Source organism: Panthera uncia, chromosome F2, assembly GCF_023721935.1.
Source record: "Panthera uncia isolate 11264 chromosome F2, Puncia_PCG_1.0, whole genome shotgun sequence".
NCBI classification, from domain to species: domain Eukaryota; kingdom Metazoa; phylum Chordata; class Mammalia; order Carnivora; family Felidae; genus Panthera; species Panthera uncia.
Genome location: NC_064812.1, coordinates 64,411,412 through 64,430,487, shown reverse-complemented (window position 1 = coordinate 64,430,487; position 19,076 = coordinate 64,411,412). Strand labels below are relative to the sequence as shown.

Sequence of the window (19,076 nt, the reverse complement as noted above, 5' to 3'; positions counted from 1 at the left end):
ACACACACACACACACACACACACACACACACACAGAATCCAAAACAGGCTCCAGGTTCTGAGCTGTCAGCACAGAGCCCAACGCGGGGCTTGAACTCATGAACCGCGAGATCATGACCTGAGCCAAAGTCGGACACTTAACTGACTGAGCCACCCAGGCGCCCCTTGATTTTGTTTAACAAACAGGTGGGGGACGCCTGGGTGGCTCAGTTCGTTAAACAAAGGGGAGTATTTCCATAGTGAAAATCTTTGCAACAAGTAGTGCTAGAATACTTGGCCATCCACATGCAAAAAATGAAACTTGACTCTACTATACACAGAAATTAACTCAAAATGGCTCAGAAACCTAAATGAGAACTCATTTTAAAACTATGAAATCTCTAGAAGAAAACCTAGGAAAAAAAATCCATGACCTTGGGTTACGCAAAGGTTTCTTAGATGTGACACCAAAAGCATCTTCTTTTCTGGCTTGTGCTTGTTGTGGATAGAAAAAATAGGAAAAAAAAAAATAGAAGAAAACTAGTAAGTCCGTATTCATTAGAAGTACTTTGGTTTTTGAGCACACCATCAAGGAAATGAAGTTACAGGCTGAGAAAATCCCTGAAGAAATATCTAACAAAAGGTTTGTCTCCAAAAAAAATAAAGAGCTCTTAAAACACATAGTAAGAAAACAATTTTAAATTGGGCAAAATATTTTAACAGACCTTACAAAAGAGAGATTTTTTCTTTTATGAATAAAGACTCCAAAAAAGACACACATTTAACAAACACTCCACACAACATATGCAATGGCCCACAAGACACAAAGAAGCTAAACATCATTGATCAGGGAAGTTAAAATTAAACCACATTGAGAAAACACTACATGCCCACCAGAATAACTAACGTTAGAAACATTGACAATACCAAATGCTGAGGATGAGGAGCAACTGAAACCCCCATGCACTGTTAGTGGGGATACAAGAAGGGTACAGCTAGTTTAAGAAGTTTGACAGTATCTTCTAACATTAAACATACTTACATGGGTACGAACCTAGAAGTAGAATTGTTGACTCAAGAAATAAAAACCTATGGCCATAGAAATATTTATATGATCATTTGTAGCAGCGTTCATGATAGCCCCAAACAAAAGCCACCCAAATCTCCATCAAGATATGGTATGTTTACACAATGAAATACTCTTCAACAAAGAGGGATGAACTACTGATACAAGGTACAATGTGTATACCACAAAACGTCATGCTAAATAAAAGATACTAAACACACAAAAGACTACATACTGTTTGTTTCCATTTGCAGGATATTCTGGGAAAAGCCAAACTGTTGTGACTGAAAGCAGTCAAATGGTTACTGGAACCAAGGACAGGAGTTGGGGATTGACTGAAAAGGCCCTTTACTTTATGGGCTAATGCAAAGGTTCTGGAACTAGATTATGATGGCAGTTGCCCAACTAAAGACATTTACCAAGCTCACTGAACTTTATACTTAAATGTAGGGATTTTACTTATGCCTCACTAAAGCTGTTAAAGAAACCCACACAATTTTACAAGGCAGACGTTACTCCCATTGGGCAACTGGGAGAAGAGTCTCAGAGATTGGGTAACTTATTTAAGGTTAAGCAGCCAGTCATGGTCAAACCCCAGCCCACTGGTAATCACTGCTCCATTCTGCTTGTTGGGACATAGGAGACACTGGAAACAGCATGGTGCTGATGCAAGTTCCTAGGGTTAGCAGATCCCACCCAAGCTGGAGCCACTGGGGACTGCTCCCCTCTATAGGAATGCTCTGCACTGGGAAGTGCCAAGTGTGTCCTGGGCCAGAGACACAGTGTCTAGAGATTCTGCTGCTCTCAGAGAGAAGGTGCTATGGGGAAATAAGCACAGTGCACAGAACAGGGTTAAAACTCTGGCTTTGGTACTTAACAGTCGTAACTTAAGCAAGCCATTCACCTTCTTTCAGCCTCAGTTCCTTAATCTAGGAAAATGACTTAAAGGCCTACCACCTCCCTTACTCAACTGTTGTGTGTTGAAGAGTGAAAAATAAAGGACCAGATCCTTAGAAGCAAATTCCCTTCCTTTTCTCTTCTTGAGAGAAAAAACACTCAGACCTTAAGGATTTAGGTGGTGTTTTGAAAAAAATTTTCACTGAGGAAAAGGAGGATTTTTTTCATCACGAGCCCTTCTGGGCATGAAAGTTATCTGGCCCTTAGAAGTTCTACCCAGAATCTTGCAGTCATGAGGTAAAAAAGTACATGAAACTCCCTTTATTCTTCCCTTACTTCATTTCTATGAAGTCTGACATATTAGGTTATCAGTAATTCCACAGATGTTTCAATAAAAATCAAAAGACATTATGTGAGTGTATATGACTTACCTGTATGCAAAAAAAACTTGCATTATTTGACATTGGGGGGGGGGGGGAAGAAGTAAATGTTTGAAACTATATGCCTAAATGGAATCGTAAAGGACTTTTTTAGAAATAGGAAGTGTTCTGTTAGGTCCAGCATATGATAGCCTGGAAGAGGTCACTGTGCAAAAATCTAAGTTTTCAAGTTTTGAGGTTTAAAGAGCTCAAAGCATTTTATTAACAATATTTGTCTATGTGGCATAAATGCCTTTCTTCTTTATTATGCATGTCCACATGGGGGTTCTCATGCCTGACTGTATAAACATAACCTGAGGTGGTGGTAGAATGTGGAGAGCCAAGGTCCCCGCACCAAAAATTATTTCATATGACAGGGGTAGCACCCAGTAAACAATTGTTTTTTCAAACAAATAACCCCTCATGATTCTGGTGCAGGGAATTCTGGACCATACCTGAAACACATCCTATCTCAAGGTCCTTTTCCTGTCAGGAAAACTTCTAGTAGTCCTACATAAGGGGTCCCTAGTTTGTTTTAGGTAGTAATTGGTGTTATAAAATAGGATTGATGATCAGATAAGCTTGGGAACACACTGATGCTCATTAAGTTTATAGTGACCTTTTATACTTGCTGTATCAATTATCACCTATCAATATTTCCCCAGTATGTACCAATACTGAATAATTCACCATTTTCTTGTTTCACTCCCTGTTCCAGGTATAGTCTCCTTTCTCCAATTGGATTTGTAAGATCCTCAAGACAGGTATCTATTTCAGTTCTTTGTGCCATATAAAACCTTTGTGATAATTACTACTCAGTAAAGGGAAAGATATGAATATTGATTTTAGCTAAATAATATCACAATGGAATTACCTGGAAAGGCAAGAATGCTGCCTTGTTCCCCGAAGCTTTATTATTACATTCCAGGTTCAGTTCTTTTGTTTCCTGAATATGGCTTTAAGGAAGTTTCCAGAGGAAGCCACACACTGTAACAACCAGAAGCTCATGGCAGGCCACTCCACATAAGGTAAAGCAATGTAAGCTACTGCATAGTTCACAGTAAAAAAAAAAAAAAAAAAAATCCTGGATAAATGGCATGAATGCCACTTTGCTAGACTAACTTTTCCCAAAAGCTAGACTGTTAGGTTTTCGACACCCACAGCCACACAAAGGTAGTAACAAGGTTAAATAGAAAAACAGGATAATATATATTAAATCCACATACATTTTTAAATCCATGTACATTTTAAATCCATATATTTTAAAGTATTAAAATTTTTTTTTTAATTTTTATTTTTGAGAGAGTGCACGAATCGGGTAAGTGCAGAGAGGGAGACATAGAATCCCAAGCAGGGTCCAGGCTCTGAGCTATCAGCACAGAGCCTGACGTGGGGCTCAAACCCACAAACCCTGAGATCATGACCTGAGCCGAAGTGGGACACAACCAACTGAGCCACACAGGTGCCCCTATCCACGTACGTTTTTAAATCATGTACACCTGTGCCTAAAACTGAAGTGATATTTATATTCTTAATGGAGATGGACAAACCTCAGATTAGAAAATCTAAAGTTCTATGTAAAATTTTGTCTGTTTCCATTTTTAGGGGGCAAGTACATAGTGAAGTCGCCTGCTTCACTAAAGGATCCACAACTCCAAAGCAGTTTATCACACTCTGGTCCAAATACTGTATTTTGGCTCATAGAATCATGGAATTTATAAGACCAAGATTCGTCTTGTATATTCCCCTGAACAATATTGAGTAGGTTTTAAACACTCTAATATAGGAGTTTTATTAGAGAGGCACTATTTACAGATCTAAAGATGGGAGGTTCTTGCTGGTCTCTTGGAGCCAGATGTTTATAGATTTAAAGTGGCTCACTGAATAATCCTGGTTCCAAGTTGAACAGAACACATTCTTTCGGTTTTATAAATACAAAGGAGTCTATAAACTGAATGAAAAACGATCATTTCTGGCAATTGACTTCAAACCGTATTTGCTAAGGTAATATAAACCACTGTCCTCAATCAATAGAGCCATTTTCTCCAGCCATCATTGGGCAACTTTCTCTGGACAAATGAAGTCTTTTGTGCCACTACCCCCCCCCTTTTTTTTTTTTTTTTTTTAAGACTTGCAAGTCAATGGATGTTATAATTCTTATGGTATTTCACACCGATGAATCCTTAGAGCTAGAATTACAACATTGAAAACAATGTGGTACAATCAAGTGTGTAAGTTGCAGCAATTTTGCCCTAGGATTTCCATAACATAGGTCACCTGTGTATTCATCTTTCCTTCCAGCAATTTTGGTTGAGGTTTACAGTAAGTATTTTTACTGCCGGGAAACATCAGTTAAACATTGACAAAAGATTATACCAAGGGAGTTGCATCTTATGTATGTATCCATTATCTGGGAAGAAAAATATCTCAAAATTAAGTGATTTTTGGTAGCTCTGATATTATGTTGGCATTCAAACAAAACTGACTGCCCCGTCTCCCCAATCATGGATTTATGGTGATTTACTTCCATATACTGCAACTAACCTTCATCCAACACAAAAAGACCAGCCATGGGAGTACTCCATCACAACAGAGTATTTTACTCCTATTAGTGCTGATGAAAACAATTACTTCTTCACTTAGGCACAAAACATGCCAGGGTAATCTCAAAGGAAACCTAATACAGCAGAAGCATGGATTTTGAAAGTCATTTATGTACTGTGGGCCCCTTTTGTGCTGGGGACTGAGAATAGGAAACACAGATATAGTTCCTGCTACCTACAACTTTATAGCTCCCAATCCAGGGGTGTCACTAACCTTCCTATCGAGTTATTTGCCTAGCCTCAGTTGTCTCATCTGTAAAGGAGAGGGAATCTTAGATACTTTTCATATGTATTCATTACAACACTATTTGTTCGTTACCTAACAAAAAAGTAGCAGAGCTGAATTGTTATTAAACTGCTACTTAGTTTTTAAGTGATAGACAAGTGATAGACAAGACAAAACACATTTCAGATCCTTTAAAGAACAAGAGTGCAACAGCCCTAGGATACAGGTTTATCAGAGTGCTCTATAGCCTAATGATATTTTATTTTGCTAAACATCTAACCTCCAACACTCTGCATAGTAACAGAAATGCAAACACCCTGATGGGTTACTTTAAACACAGATGAAAACTCCAATTTAGGAGTGTGTGAAACTGTGGCTAGAACCAAACTCGTGGGAGGCAAGCACAAGGAGGCTCATTTGTGAAGCTTTTCCCGAGGATAATACAACTCCCTGTTAAGAGCAAAACGTTTTTACTTCTGCATCAGCATCACTGCTGACACTGAACTATGACTCAAGACCTGGTTTGGTGTCTCCCAATCTTCTTTGCCACTTAAATACCTTTTATCCCCTCTTCAACAAACTGCTGGTTTGGAAAGATCATGTCAGCAGCACTGGAAGAGTGCAGGCACATCGAAAACGGTGCTTAAGTGTTTGCTATTTGTACATGACTATTTCTGAGTTTAATTTACCAAATGTTTATGGTTAAGCAAAGTTACATATAATGACTAGCTCTCATGAGGACAGAGCATTACCACATCAACCTAGTAACATTTTAGCTAAAAACCCAAGAAACTCAAGTGCTAGTGATGGTGTGCACCTTTATCATGGTAAATAAATGAAGGCCTCTTAGAAACACTGGAGTGGTTGAAGAACATTCAGAATCCCAGGCTATACCTTTAAGAGTCCAGGAAACCCAAGTTCAGAACAACTGTTTACAGTCAAGGTTCCCTTCCCATCTGGGAAAAAAAAGACATTTTAAGTAGTCTTGTATGAACCATAGGTTAAGTTATTTGATCATTACTGTTGCCTTAATGTTTAAAAAAACATGAGTGAATGCTCCCTGTAGTGGATACTTTCTAGAGTCTGGTCCAGAGATCCCCATCTCTGTATCTTGTCTGTAGGGCTTGACCCCAGGCTTTTGGTTTGAATTACCTAAAATTATGTCCCTGGCCTTAGCTGGCTTGAACAGGGATAGACACCCACTTCTTGCTCTTCACAATTTACGTACTGTGCTATTGAGGAACTACAAACAGGGTTCCGATAAGCCCAGGGCTCTTGAGGAAAGGTCCACGATGGCGCCTTCAAGCCCCCAGAGACCTGTCTGAATCCTTCCAACAATTTTCCCATTTTGGTCCAAAGTAGCTCAAAATGGTTTCTGTTACTTAGCAAACAATAAACCCTTAAATACACATTTCAAATGCTAATTTTTTAGAAAACCCAGACTATGATAGTTTGGAAAATATCAGATTCATCAGGGTTTCTATGGAGAATTTGAAGCAAACTTGTAACAGCACTCATTTCCAAGGCTCCAGGATGTAGGTGTAGGGGCTCTGTTTGTCCGACAGAAAAATCCAGTGCGTGGAAGGAAATGGGCACCATCTCTTCTAAGGATCTATTTGCATTAACTTTTTGACACAAGCCTGAAAAGGCTTCTGGTTTAGGGTGTGGGGTGGGATCTGAACCCTGTCCCTAACAGGAATATGTATGTGTACAAACCACACACACACCTGAAAGATGGGGGTGGCACACACCTTACAGAAGCCATTTGTCAGAGAGGGAAGTCAGAGCCTCTAGAATAACTCGGGAGAAAAGGAGATGGTATCTGAGTCAGGCAGCAGGGAGTCCTAAATATCACGTGGGAAAGGGTTAAAGAAGAAGACAGTGTGGCGGTACCCCACTCAACACCCCTGTAACATGGTTATCCCAAGGAGAAACTGCCGTGGGCAGAATCACAAGGCCATGTAGTACTTGCATTCCACACTGACCTACACTGGGATGGATTCCAGATCTCCATGTCATCCGAGTCCCTTTGGCCTGATGAATCTGCAGCAGCCCACACAGAGAACACAGGCTTGGGCTAGCACCTAGAGGAACTAAGTGAGCCCTAATCCTAGCCCAACTGGTCTGGAGATGGCTCAGCCACAGGAAACCACATCATTCATTTCAGGGCAGAGGGAAGGATGCAGTGAGAACAGAGTTCCCTCACCCAGGCCTTGGAGCAGCTTGGGTAGAGACAAACCGTATGGTTGAACAATTACACGTTCAAGTCCTGGAGGGCCCGGCAACATCCGAAGAGCCAGCAGGCTGATTTGTAGACATACATTTATACCTCCAGTGAACTGCCAGCTCTGTTGGAGTGGTAGCAGGGAGAATTTGGTCAGAGACTGAAATCAGCATGTAAATCAACACAGCTTTTGAGGCTTTGCTGGCACAAAGCAACACAGGATAGATTAAGTGCCTGTGATCTGCCAGTGTAGGACAGGGTCTTAAATACAACAAGATACAGATCCACTAAGATCGTTTTTAGGGAAAGTTAAAATGGGAGTACAAATCCTCACAAGGCTGTGAAAATTCCTTCTAGAAGGCCAGAGGGGTTCTGGACTTGTGGTCACTGAAATGGAAGTGTTAGGATACTCAAAGCCTTCTCCCAAAAAAGGGAACTCATTTTAGAGATTAGCTACTTCATTAGGCACAATTCACTTTACAGTAGCCACGTTGATCATTTTAATAGATCAAAGGTGGTTACCTCAAGTTTTGTTTTCGTAAGTGAATACAGCCTAAATAGAGAAACTTGGTTAAGTAGCCAGTCTGCAGTGGGCACTTAGCCATGTTTTCTCATTTCAAGTATATATAAGGGACCCTAACAAGTCACTTACTCCATGTAATCAGCTCACGGCTCTGCTTTTCAAATAAGAAGGGGAAATCATCTTTCCTTGCTCTAGCAATTAAGCTTGTGGAATTGGGCAATAGATACATTGTGTATAACGATATGTAGACCTTAACGGCCCTGGGAAGTTTATAGGCAGCTTGGGAACATTACCATTATTTCTAAGTCACCCAGATTTATAATTGCAATTTCCATCATAAGCATTTGACGCAATAAAGCAATTCTAAAGTGCTTCATAGTCTCCTAATGGCTTCAGTTTTTCCTTAATTCTAAGAGAAGATTGATTTTACAGTATCCTGGCTAGTGGAAGGCTACTTTAGTTTTCTCTGTTAGATTAACTTCCGTACAGCTGCATTCAGTTACTATTTACTTTCTGTTCCTTCTAGCACAGAACTAAGCTGAAATTCGAATGCCCTGATAATTGTTAAATGCTAGCCACAAATGACCTTTAAGCCTGCTGGTTTTATAGAAGGCCTACTTTTGGAATCTTATTTTCAAAATGTCAAGGCTAGAAGTTTTGTCTACAAATAGTTTTGAAGATTAGGGATATTTTGAATATGCCAAATTTCAATTCTGCATAAATTTATCTGATCACACACAATTGAGGGGTGTCATGGTAGGTGCTGGGACATACACCTCCCAGCTCTTCACCCACCTCCAATCTAAAAGATACCCAGAACTACCCCGTGGAGAGTGGAGTATTAGGGTTATATAAAAACAGAAGAAAAAGTGAAGAGGGAGCAATTTGCTCATTTTGAATGAGAAGCAATGTCCAGGTGTCAGCATAGCAATTCCGATGGCAAGGATAGTGCATTCAGGTGTTGACAGCTTCCCAGATATCTCAGGATCTCTTTGAAATCTAATACTGAGCCTTAACCTAAAATAGGCCTTCAATCCCTGTTCATATTTAAAGCTTAGAACTAAGTGTCCTTCTAAGCTCTCTCAATGGTTTAATTGGCAAAAGTGGCAATTCAACTGGGCTTACTGGAAATACTTTATAGAAACAGAAGAGTCACCTTCAATTAGAGACTCATGTTAAATATTTAATATGCATCCAGCACTGGCAGGATCCTGTTTCTACTCTCAAGCTTATAGTATCATCTGGGAATTCAAAAATATATACATTTTTAAAGCCCAGAGTAAACTAAGCAACTGGAAAAAACTGAAAAGCTATTGCAGGCTTGCATTATCAGAAAGACACCCCCCTGTGGATTAGAGCCTCTTAAATTCACCCGAAAAGATACATTTTGGCACCTAAAATGCCAAGGTATGGTGATTCCAACCATCTCAGGGCCAAGCCATGGAGGCTTTGATTTCACAAAGCTGGTAACCATGAGTAACTGGGCTCCTGTCAGTCTTGCTAATCTACACGACCAACCCCAGCAGCAGCAGCTCCACAGGGGAGCCTTTTAGAAATGCCTGTTCGAAAATCTCAGACCCCAGCCCAGTCCCACTAAAATCAAAATCTTTATTTTCACAAGATCCCAGGTGATTTCTATGCATTTTTAAAAAACCTGTACAGCCAAGCTTCTAGGATTCATTTCTGTGAAATCTAGGTAATTTCTTCTCGAAGTATATACTTGACTGCCGTCTTTGTTGTCAATGAAAACTAGCCCTTCTCTGCAATATTTAAGATGAATAAAAGATAGATTAAGCAGATTTTAAAACAGATTTCCCACCCCCGTTTTCCAGAGTATTCTAGCCACATGCCCATAGCAGCTGTGTTTACCTCTGATTAGACAGTACAATAAATGCACCTAGTGATAAATGAAATTGAATTAAATGCCTGATTGCATATACATGTTAAAACAGTTGGTTATTTCACCAAAACAATGGGAAATGTCTGTCATGCAAAAAATGCAAAGTAGGGCCAAGTAGACATACTGTAACAGTGAATAATTCTTTAATGTATTTATAGAGGAGTTACGGATTTCCAAGTTTGCCCTTTAACGTGAAGTCTCCTTTCAATGGAAACATTGCTGTCTAATTCCAAGTGCTTGGTTTGCTCAGACCTGTGGACTCTTCAGCCTCACATTTATAAAGAAACTGGATGTTAGAAGAAAGGGACAGGGGAAGTTATTAGTCACCAATGAGATATCCATCTCAAATCTATGATACTGGACTTTGGCAGCTGATTGAGGGGGAACTGGACTTCTTTGGATGTGGCCCTTGTAACTATCCTCAGACAGCTGTTTACAGTGCCTGAAAAATATCAACTGCTCCAAAAACACAGGTTGTGAAAGTGAACAAGTGATACAAAGCACAGCAAAAAACCTTCCATGAATGGTAGGGATTTAGACATGGAGAGGAAGGCTAGATTTGTCCCCACATAGGACACACCCCTTGTTGAGGCGGGGAGGAAAAAAAAAGATCTCAGAGCACAGGTCAAAAAAACAAAACAAAAAAACCTTTCTATTCCTTCCAATTCTTGTCCCCTTCTGGAAAATTCTTTCAAGAATTTGAAGGGAGTCCCTGTCTTTAAAGGGAGAAATTAGGAAAAACAGCCTGTAACAGAGGAAACAGCAGGGACTTTGAAGCCTAGCAAATCAGAGTTTGGATGTAATTGCCTGAAGTGTGTTTTCAATCCAAATTGCATAGATGAGTGAAGGAGCAGCTGCACAAGGATGAGGGAGGGGAGTGCTGGAAGGAAGTGCTAGGAAATAAAGGGGAAAGACACCAAATTAGGGCATCATGGACTTACTTTAATATTGCTGGAATTATTTCTCCCCTAATCCTTATTGTTTTATCCCTCAATACAAACGTATCGATTATGTGCTCCTTGTAGAAGGGTAAACTGTCCCCAAAGCATGTAATATTGAATGTGAAAATTCCTGGTCATCCCACTTCCAAGGATAACCATTATTGACCATATTGTGCATATCCTATTTTCTGTTTTATAGGTTGTGTTTTTTAATATATAATACTTCATATATATCTACATTGGGTGTACATAAAATGGTCATTGTGGTAGGCTGAATAATGGCACCCAAAGTAAACCTTCTAATCCCTGGAACATGTACTGCCTTCCATGGCAAAAGAGGGCATTGCAAATGTGATTGAAAATCTCAAAGATGGGAGATTGCCCTGGATTATGTGGAAAGGCCTTAAAGGCAATCACAAGTATCCTTAGAAGACAGGCAGGAGATTTGACACACATGGAGAAGGCAATGTGACCACGGAGAGAGCTTGGAGGGGACCACCATCACCGGAAGCTGCAAGGGAGGAACAGATTCTCCTCCGTAGCTGCCAGAGGGAATGTGGCCTGTTGATGATACTTAATTTCAGCTTAAATGTCATGTTGTTAGAAGCAGGCTTTTGAGAGTTAAACGCTTTGGGACTGAATCTAGAACACTGAAGACAATGAGATGGATGTGCCTCATACTCATGTTTTTTTTCTGAACTACATTTACATTCTCCAAGCTAGCCTACTTTGGTTCAATCTCTGGGTCCACCATTTTCTAGAATATTTAACCTATTTTTAAAACAATTCCTCACAGTAAAATGTACTACGTCTTGATCTGTCCTAGTTAGCACAATTTTATCTGGAAACTCATACAATGATTTTTGTTTTTTTACTATGAATATTTGAAAAAAACTAAATTAGAACTACCCTATGATCCATCAATTTCACTTTTACCTATAGGATACAAAATACAGATTCAAAGGGGTACATGCATCCCAAGGTTTATAGCAGAATACCACAGTAGCACAATAGCACAATAGCCACAGTATGGAGAAAGCCCAAATGTCCATTGACTGATGAATGGATAAAGACATGGGGTGTGTATGTGTGTGCACATGCGGGCATGTATATATAAGAAAGTGATAAAATGGAATATTAGCCAAAGAATGAAATCTTCCCATTTGCCATGACATAAGTGGAGCTAGAGTGTGTTAAGTGAAATAACTAAGAAATACCATATAATAGCATATGTGGAAGTTAAACAGATGAATATAGGGGAAGGGGAGAGAAGAGAGACTCAGGACTATAAAGTTTGACAGAGGGAAGTAGGTTGGAGATGGGCTAGATGGGTACTAAGAAGGGCACTTGTGATAAGCACTGGGTGTTAAGTCTAAGTCCTGAGTCACTGAGTTCTACTCTTGAAACCAATATTGTACTGCATGTTAACTGGAATTTAATAAAACTTTTTCCCTTTTGTCTGGAAAAGTAATTGTTTTTAATATTTTTGAAAAGCTAGTTTGGGCTAAAGAGAATACAGCTAGGTAAAATCCTAACTTATGCTTGTAAGACCCAGAAGCACAGAATTTGCAAAATCTTAAGGAAATCTTTCTGGTCTAGGCGAACTGCCTCCCCCACGTAAGGAAAGGACCAGTTACTGCCTATGGTGAGTAATACATATGCATCTTCTAAAATCCCCGTAAAGGAATTTTGTCAGACTGGGAAGTTAGAAAATTTCCTTTGGCAAGAGTCTCTCCACATCTTCATCTGGGCTACCTCTCCCAGTCCTAGCAGACATGGATTATTTGTAAAGACAAAGGGTCCAGTTCATGGAACTTTGTCCGAACTTTGGGGGAGGGGGTACTGAGCCTAGCTGCCAATATTTTCTTTTGGCTTTTTCTTTCATGGTTTTGGGCAAGTTGGACTGAGAATCATAGTCAAGACAACAGGCCAGTTTCTAAATCTAATCAAAATAAGCCTTTTGAGCATTTACTATTTATGAAGCACAAGGAGAAGCATATGAAGTAGTTGAAGATACAGGCTTTACACTGAAGGTGCCTCAAGTTAAACAGAAAAGCTGTTAGAGGAGGGCTCTGGGGGCTTGTTTCGTCATGCTAGAAATGACACTTCACATGAAGGGCTAAAGGGTAGGGACATTCCACATGTGACAACACACTGAAGGACAGCACCCTAGGTGATACAGATGGAGTGGATGGAGTAGGAGCATGCTTTGGTCATGTTTGAGGAAAGGGGCAGACTCCTCTGAGCAGAAGAGAGGGGAAAAGGAAAGAGCTGTAGAGGGACTTGGATGCCCGACAAAGGAGTTTGAACAGCAGTCTTGAGATTTTGTGGCCTATTGAAGCATTCTGGATCAGTAAAGCTATGTGACAGAAAAGCACTTTGGGAGGATTAATTTGGATAGTGAGGTACAGAACAGAATGGAGGTGGCAAACTGGAAGTTAGGAAGTTACTACGGCCACATGGACATAATGAAGGCCAAAGGAGAGAAATGAAACCCAGAAGAAATGGGGGGGGGGGTAGGAGGGAGAGTGGTAGGGCTCAGTGAGTAACTATGTAGGGGAGAAAGAAAAATGAGCCGTTTTAACCCTGGGTGGTTGGATTTCTCCAAAGTGAATGAGAATAGGGTAAAGAGACACACAGACACAGAGAGTGTATATGTTTCAAGGAAGTTGGCATCCACACAGGAATGTCCAGTAGCCATTTTCCCATATGGGACTGAAAGGAGTAAGAAACCCAGAGCTGGAAATGAAGGCTTGAAACGCATCATGACATAGGTGATATACCTTGTGCCATGAAAACAATCAGCATCTTTGGGACAGAACACAGCTTACAGGGATAGCATTTGAATAATGCTATCTCGGATAATAATACCCTATCTGGATAGTCTGTAGGCTTTCAGGAAATAGAACTTGAAGGAGTGGTCTTTGGTCATTTTGTAACTATATCTCTGCATTATGTACCTTGAATTTAACCAATGGTCCTTAAGACTGTTGAATTAGGGACTTTGTACTCCACAGTTCTGCTCTGGATTTTCTTCGTCATGTTGACTATCTCCTGACCTCTCCACCAGATAATGAAGTCATTGTGTGTATTTTGTATAGCTTATGCAACTTGAGAGATCAACTGAAGTTGACCTTTCCTTTTCCAACTGCACAATTAGAAGATGCCAGCTAATACAGTCACCAAATATTTACTAAGTAACCTACTATGTGAAAGACCCCTATTAGGAGCTGAACAAACTTCTTATTTATATTCTCCCTTTTAACGCAAAAGGTAAGCATTACAAGTGTTTAAGTAAATCAAACGCAGGCTGGAAAAAGTCTTAAACCTAACATATGGAGTTAATGGTGCCAAGTTGCTTGTTTTTATAAGCACAAGAGCTTTTTAAAGCTGAGCACTCTGGCTACGCCCATTAGGTTCCACAGTCCCCACAGACTTTGTTGTAGGACATCTGGTACTTTACTGCCTTAGAGGCTCAAGAAATACCATGCGTGCCATTTGCTTTGTCTCAGTGTTTCTAAAAGGTTCCCTTTCCACTTGATCTTTGTTAGTGGTAATAGTCCAGGGTTTCAGACACTGAAGGTCTGGTGTTAATAGATTTTAAGTACTCCTGTCCATTCCTCAAAAAGGGAATATACAACTACAACCTGAACATTAGCTTTACTTTCATGAAGCTTTTGAAGAATGATCTCCATAGGACTGAATTTTTGCCCAAAATACATGCATTTTGGCTACAGAGGAAGACACAGCAATATCAGGACACTGAGCGAGTCAGGTGCAGATGAACTAAAGAGGCTGAGGGGAACACTACGGCAAACCCAGTAGGTTACTTTCACAAAAACTCCATCATCAAGGGCCAAAGGCTCACAGTACAGGAAAATGAGATTTTGCAAGCATTTGAATTTCATACATCTTCCTAGCTGTTGAGGAGGGCTTAGCACTGAGAGGTACTTTCTTTATAGAGGCTTTACAAAGGTTTGTGGTCTTCACTGCCTAGGATCGACACTGGCAGGCACCTTAACCTTATTTGATAAGCATTGCCCGTAGTTCACAAACACTAGTCTACGGAGAAGATGCACCAGAGTCCCTTGGTTGTCATTTTTAAGACGTTCCTGGGCTGTTTCTGGATATTCTGGTTCTATCTATACATTTGGAGTATGCATAAGGCGTATCTGCGTTTGTAAAATCTGCAGGTAATTCTGATGAGCTTTGATTCCACTCACTTCCTTATAAATTAGCATTCTATGACTGGAAGATTCTGTGAAAAGCAAGCTGTAACCCAGGCTGAGCGTACTGTTCCATATGTTAAGTATAGGCATCAATGCACTAATCTCAAGTGAAAAAGTGATGGTCCTTTTCTAGTGGAACAGAACGGAGTTACTAACTTATGAACTTGTAAATCTTGGTATGTAACTATAGCAAATGTAAGAAGGGCAGGAGAAACATCCTGTTCTAGGATTACCTTGAAGCATTTGACATTTCCTTATTTCTTCATCATGTTAGAAGAAGAGATTGGGAATAAAATGATATACACATGGCACATAAATCAAAACAGAACCGAGACTTCTTTCCTAATCCAGTTTTTCTAAAATATGCCATTAGGGGAGAAATTTAAGTCTCACATTAGTAGCATTTTAATAGAAATGGGAGAAGATAATCTACCCTCTCAAAAATACTATTGCTATCTTCACCTTACCTCCTAAAAATAACCTAGAAAAACAGCCCTATGATGCAAAAGCATATTTAAAAAAAAAACAAAACACATGACTGTAGCGCTTTAATATATCATGTACATTCTTCTAGGTCCACATGTGCCCATAACTCATTTAACGGCTTCATAGTATTCCATAGACCTGTCTTGATTTATAGGATTTTTCCAGTCATTCCCCTACTGGACTTTCAGTTCTTAGTGATTTAAAAAAAAAAAAAAAAAAAACAAAAACAAAAACAAAAAAAAACTATCAGTGCCATAACAAACATTGCAACACATGCTAATTTTGGACAGATGTTCTCTATGAATGGGATTGACCTGTGCAAGGGTAGGAGTATCTTAACTCTTAGATTCTGCTAGATTGCTTTCCAAGGAGTTTGTAGCAATTTCACACTTCTATCAGCACTGTAGGAGTTCATTTCTTCCAAGCCTCACCAACATTGGTGAAACTTCAAAGGATTTAAAATGCTCAATCTGTTGTGTGAAAAAAATGGCATTTCATTGCTTTAATTTGCAATTCTGTGTATGAAATACACCTTTTTGTGTATGTTGGCTCTTTGCATGTCCTTTTCTGTGAATGGCCCTCTAGGATAAAATATTCTTCTGCACACCATGTACAAAGGAAATTCCACATAAAGATCGAAACACAGCAAAGTCAGAAGAAAAAAAAAATGCCAGAATATTCATATCAGTGAGAAGAGATGCTTGACAGTTTAAACAAGATAAATCTATATGCCACAAAAGAATTAAGGTAGATTTGAATTTATAACCATTAAGATTTAGTCTTTTGCCTTACAGGAAAAAAAAGGAAATGATAGATTGCATCATATAGTTTTGTGTTTTTTTTTTTTTTTTTTACACTAAATGATTAACATTCCTGATATAGGATTCTCTCAAAAACAGATACAGTACAGGCAAAAGGAAAAAATAAAAGGCAGTGATTTTTTCCCCACCCTGACTCAGTCTGAGGATTCTAGTGTTTAAAATATAGACAGAGTACATGTTTACATCAGATTGTTGAATAGGAGGTGGGTCTCCTATAGGAGGTGCCCCCTCCTCCCATCTGTTCTCTGCCTATAGAGCCTCTTGGCACTTGGGTCTGATTTCCTCAGGTGGTGTGTGGTCTTTGGTAAGCTTCATACACCTACTAATCACATTGTGAGTTTCCTTTTGACATTTCCCTCCAGCCTTCTCTTTCAACTCTGCAGCCAACTCCCAGCAGCCCCACGGTCTCTTCAAGTCCATAATGAATATTCAGAAAATTCTGTACACGGAGCAGAGAGCCCCACTGAGCACCATTCACAATTTCAGGTATACCCTACAGTGGAAGGATCACATCCAGTTTTATAGTTTAGAAATTGAGTTTAGGAAAGGCACTTGTGGGGGCACCTGGGTGGCTCAGTCGGTTAAGCATCCGACTTCAGCTCAGGATATGATCTTGCAGTTCGTAATTTTGAGCCCCACATCAGGCTCTGTACTGACAACTCAGAGGCTGGAGCCTGCCTTGGATTCTGTGTGTCCCTCTGTCCCTTCCCCCTCTCAAAAATAAACATTAAAAATTAAAAGAAAAAAGGCACTTGTGTTGCTTTTATATACAGGATTTAAAGCACTTCCTTATATTCCAGTGTAGATGTGGAACACCTGAGAGTTTGCAAGTACTTTGTAAGGCCTAAGGTATTAGATAGCAGTCTTTGGACCAGAATCTTCTTTAAATCTACAGTTAAAAATAATCTGATCAGTGGGAGCATCAGAGACCCCTTGCTCCTTATCCCTTACTTGGAGACAGCACAGCTCTTACCAACTACCTTCTGCTATAAAGCTACTTCAGTAAGTCAGCATCATTCAAAGCCCTGCCTTGAATAACATCCTCAAAAAGACCTTTCTGCCTTATTAGTTCCCGCCTCCCCTGAATAGGTAGTACCCTAATATTTCTTTATATCACAGTTGTAATTAAGGTCTGCCACCTCAAGTGGAGTATAAACACAATGAAAGGACCACATTTTTTGGTGGGATGCTTAGCACAGTGCTAGGCTCATAGCAGATAATTAACAAACCTACATTGAGTAAGTGAAAGTCACAGTATCTTAGATCATGCCTCTTTGTTCACTCGTACATAGTCTAGCTCTTTTACGGGCTTCACAAGAATTGGGGCTTTGCCCACCTTATTTATTCCTAGGCCTATGGATTCCTAACATCTGGAACAACTTGGGACATATAGGAGCTCAATGAGAATTTGATAAATATAGGTTCCAGTATTATGCTTTTGTTGGCAGACTTGAAAGTGGTGATCTCAAAATTCCATCATTTTTCAGAACTCCATGAATGGGCATGCTCACAATAGTTTCTACATATGGTACTCTCCCCTTATCCTTGTTTTCAGTTACCTGCAACCAACTGGTCTGGAAGCAGATAATCCTGACAAATCCTCAGAAAGGTCAGTAGTGTTCATAGTGACTTCACAATGCCCAGGGTCATTGACCCCACTTCAAGTTATCTCAGAGGCAGTTGGTCTCCCATTACAAGAAGGGTGATTACAGTACAGTGTTTAGAGAGGGACTGCATTCATCTTTTATTACAGTGTATGTAATTCAATTCGGTTTATTTTCCACTTCTTATTGTACTTAATTTGGAAGTTTACCTTTAGCATAGGTATTTATATACAGGAAAATAGGTCTAGTATATGAAGGGTTCAGTACGATCTGCAGTTTCAGGGCTCCAATGAAGGTCTTGGAACATACTTCCACGGACAAGGCAGGTTACTGTGCTTAACTTACCTACATGTCTTTAATACCACTACATTATAAAACATACACAGAAGTTAAAGGATGAGAAAGTGTTGATAGGTGTTAGACCATTTTTTTCCTGTATGACAATTTGTTACCCAGAGTTACACTGCAATCAGTCACAAAGTTAGCTGCAAAGCTAATCTTTCCAATTTTCTTTAAGAAAACGCCTGGGTTTTAAAAGGCAGAAATCCCTTTAATCAAGGTTCTAGAATGCAGGAGTGAGAGGCAAAGAAAAATGATTTGCCAGTGATTGAAAAGTAGTTTTTATTCAGACGTTCTTTTTCTTCTAGTTTTCAGGTTGAGATTACTGGGAAGGGAGAGAAACATCCATAAATCAGAGGAGGTCTACTCACAACATGAGAAGCGCAAAGTACTGAAAAGTATGAATTAAGGATGAGGAATTTTGTCTGACAGTGGCATAGAAAAGTTTATGCAAACTTTTCTCAATCCATGTCCTACAGAGACAAGATGAAATAGCCCCCAATCTTCTTTGGCAAATCAGAAGACATTCAACCTAGACTAGGTTCCAGTTATGATCATGGCAGCTTTGAAGAGAAACTGATGGTTAAGAAGACTACTAGCAAGTATTTTTCCTGAGTTTCTCAAGATATGAATGGGCTAGCTCAGTCTGGGAAAAATACATCTAAGGAATAGATCTAAAAAGTATAATGCATTTTCCCTCCAGTCACTTCAAATGTGTTTTTCCTGACCCATTATGTTACCTTCTAAATGAAAACCTAAATACAAATTGAATCCGTGTGGTATGGAGACCACCAAATTTCTATTTGAAAGTCTACTTAA

At 39.6% G+C, this 19,076-nt stretch overlaps 1 protein-coding gene and 1 long non-coding RNA gene across 4 annotated transcripts in view; one reads left to right on the top strand and one right to left on the bottom strand.

Annotated features, from left to right (window-relative positions):
* Positions 1–19,076, bottom strand: part of CPA6 (carboxypeptidase A6) — a 349,273-nt gene that overhangs the window by 312,245 nt on the left and 17,952 nt on the right. Inside the window, exon 2 of one of the 3 annotated variants that reach the window (XM_049633670.1) lies at positions 6,085–6,146. The exons of the other annotated variants lie outside the window; for them this stretch is intronic. The gene's annotated coding sequence lies outside the window, so the exon portion shown is untranslated. The remainder of the gene's footprint in view (positions 1–6,084; positions 6,147–19,076) is intronic. 3 annotated transcript variants of the gene reach the window in all.
* Positions 17,972–19,057, top strand: LOC125924853 (uncharacterized). Its single transcript, XR_007458600.1, has 2 exons — positions 17,972–18,068; positions 18,566–19,057. It is a non-coding gene; the product is annotated as an uncharacterized LOC125924853 (long non-coding RNA).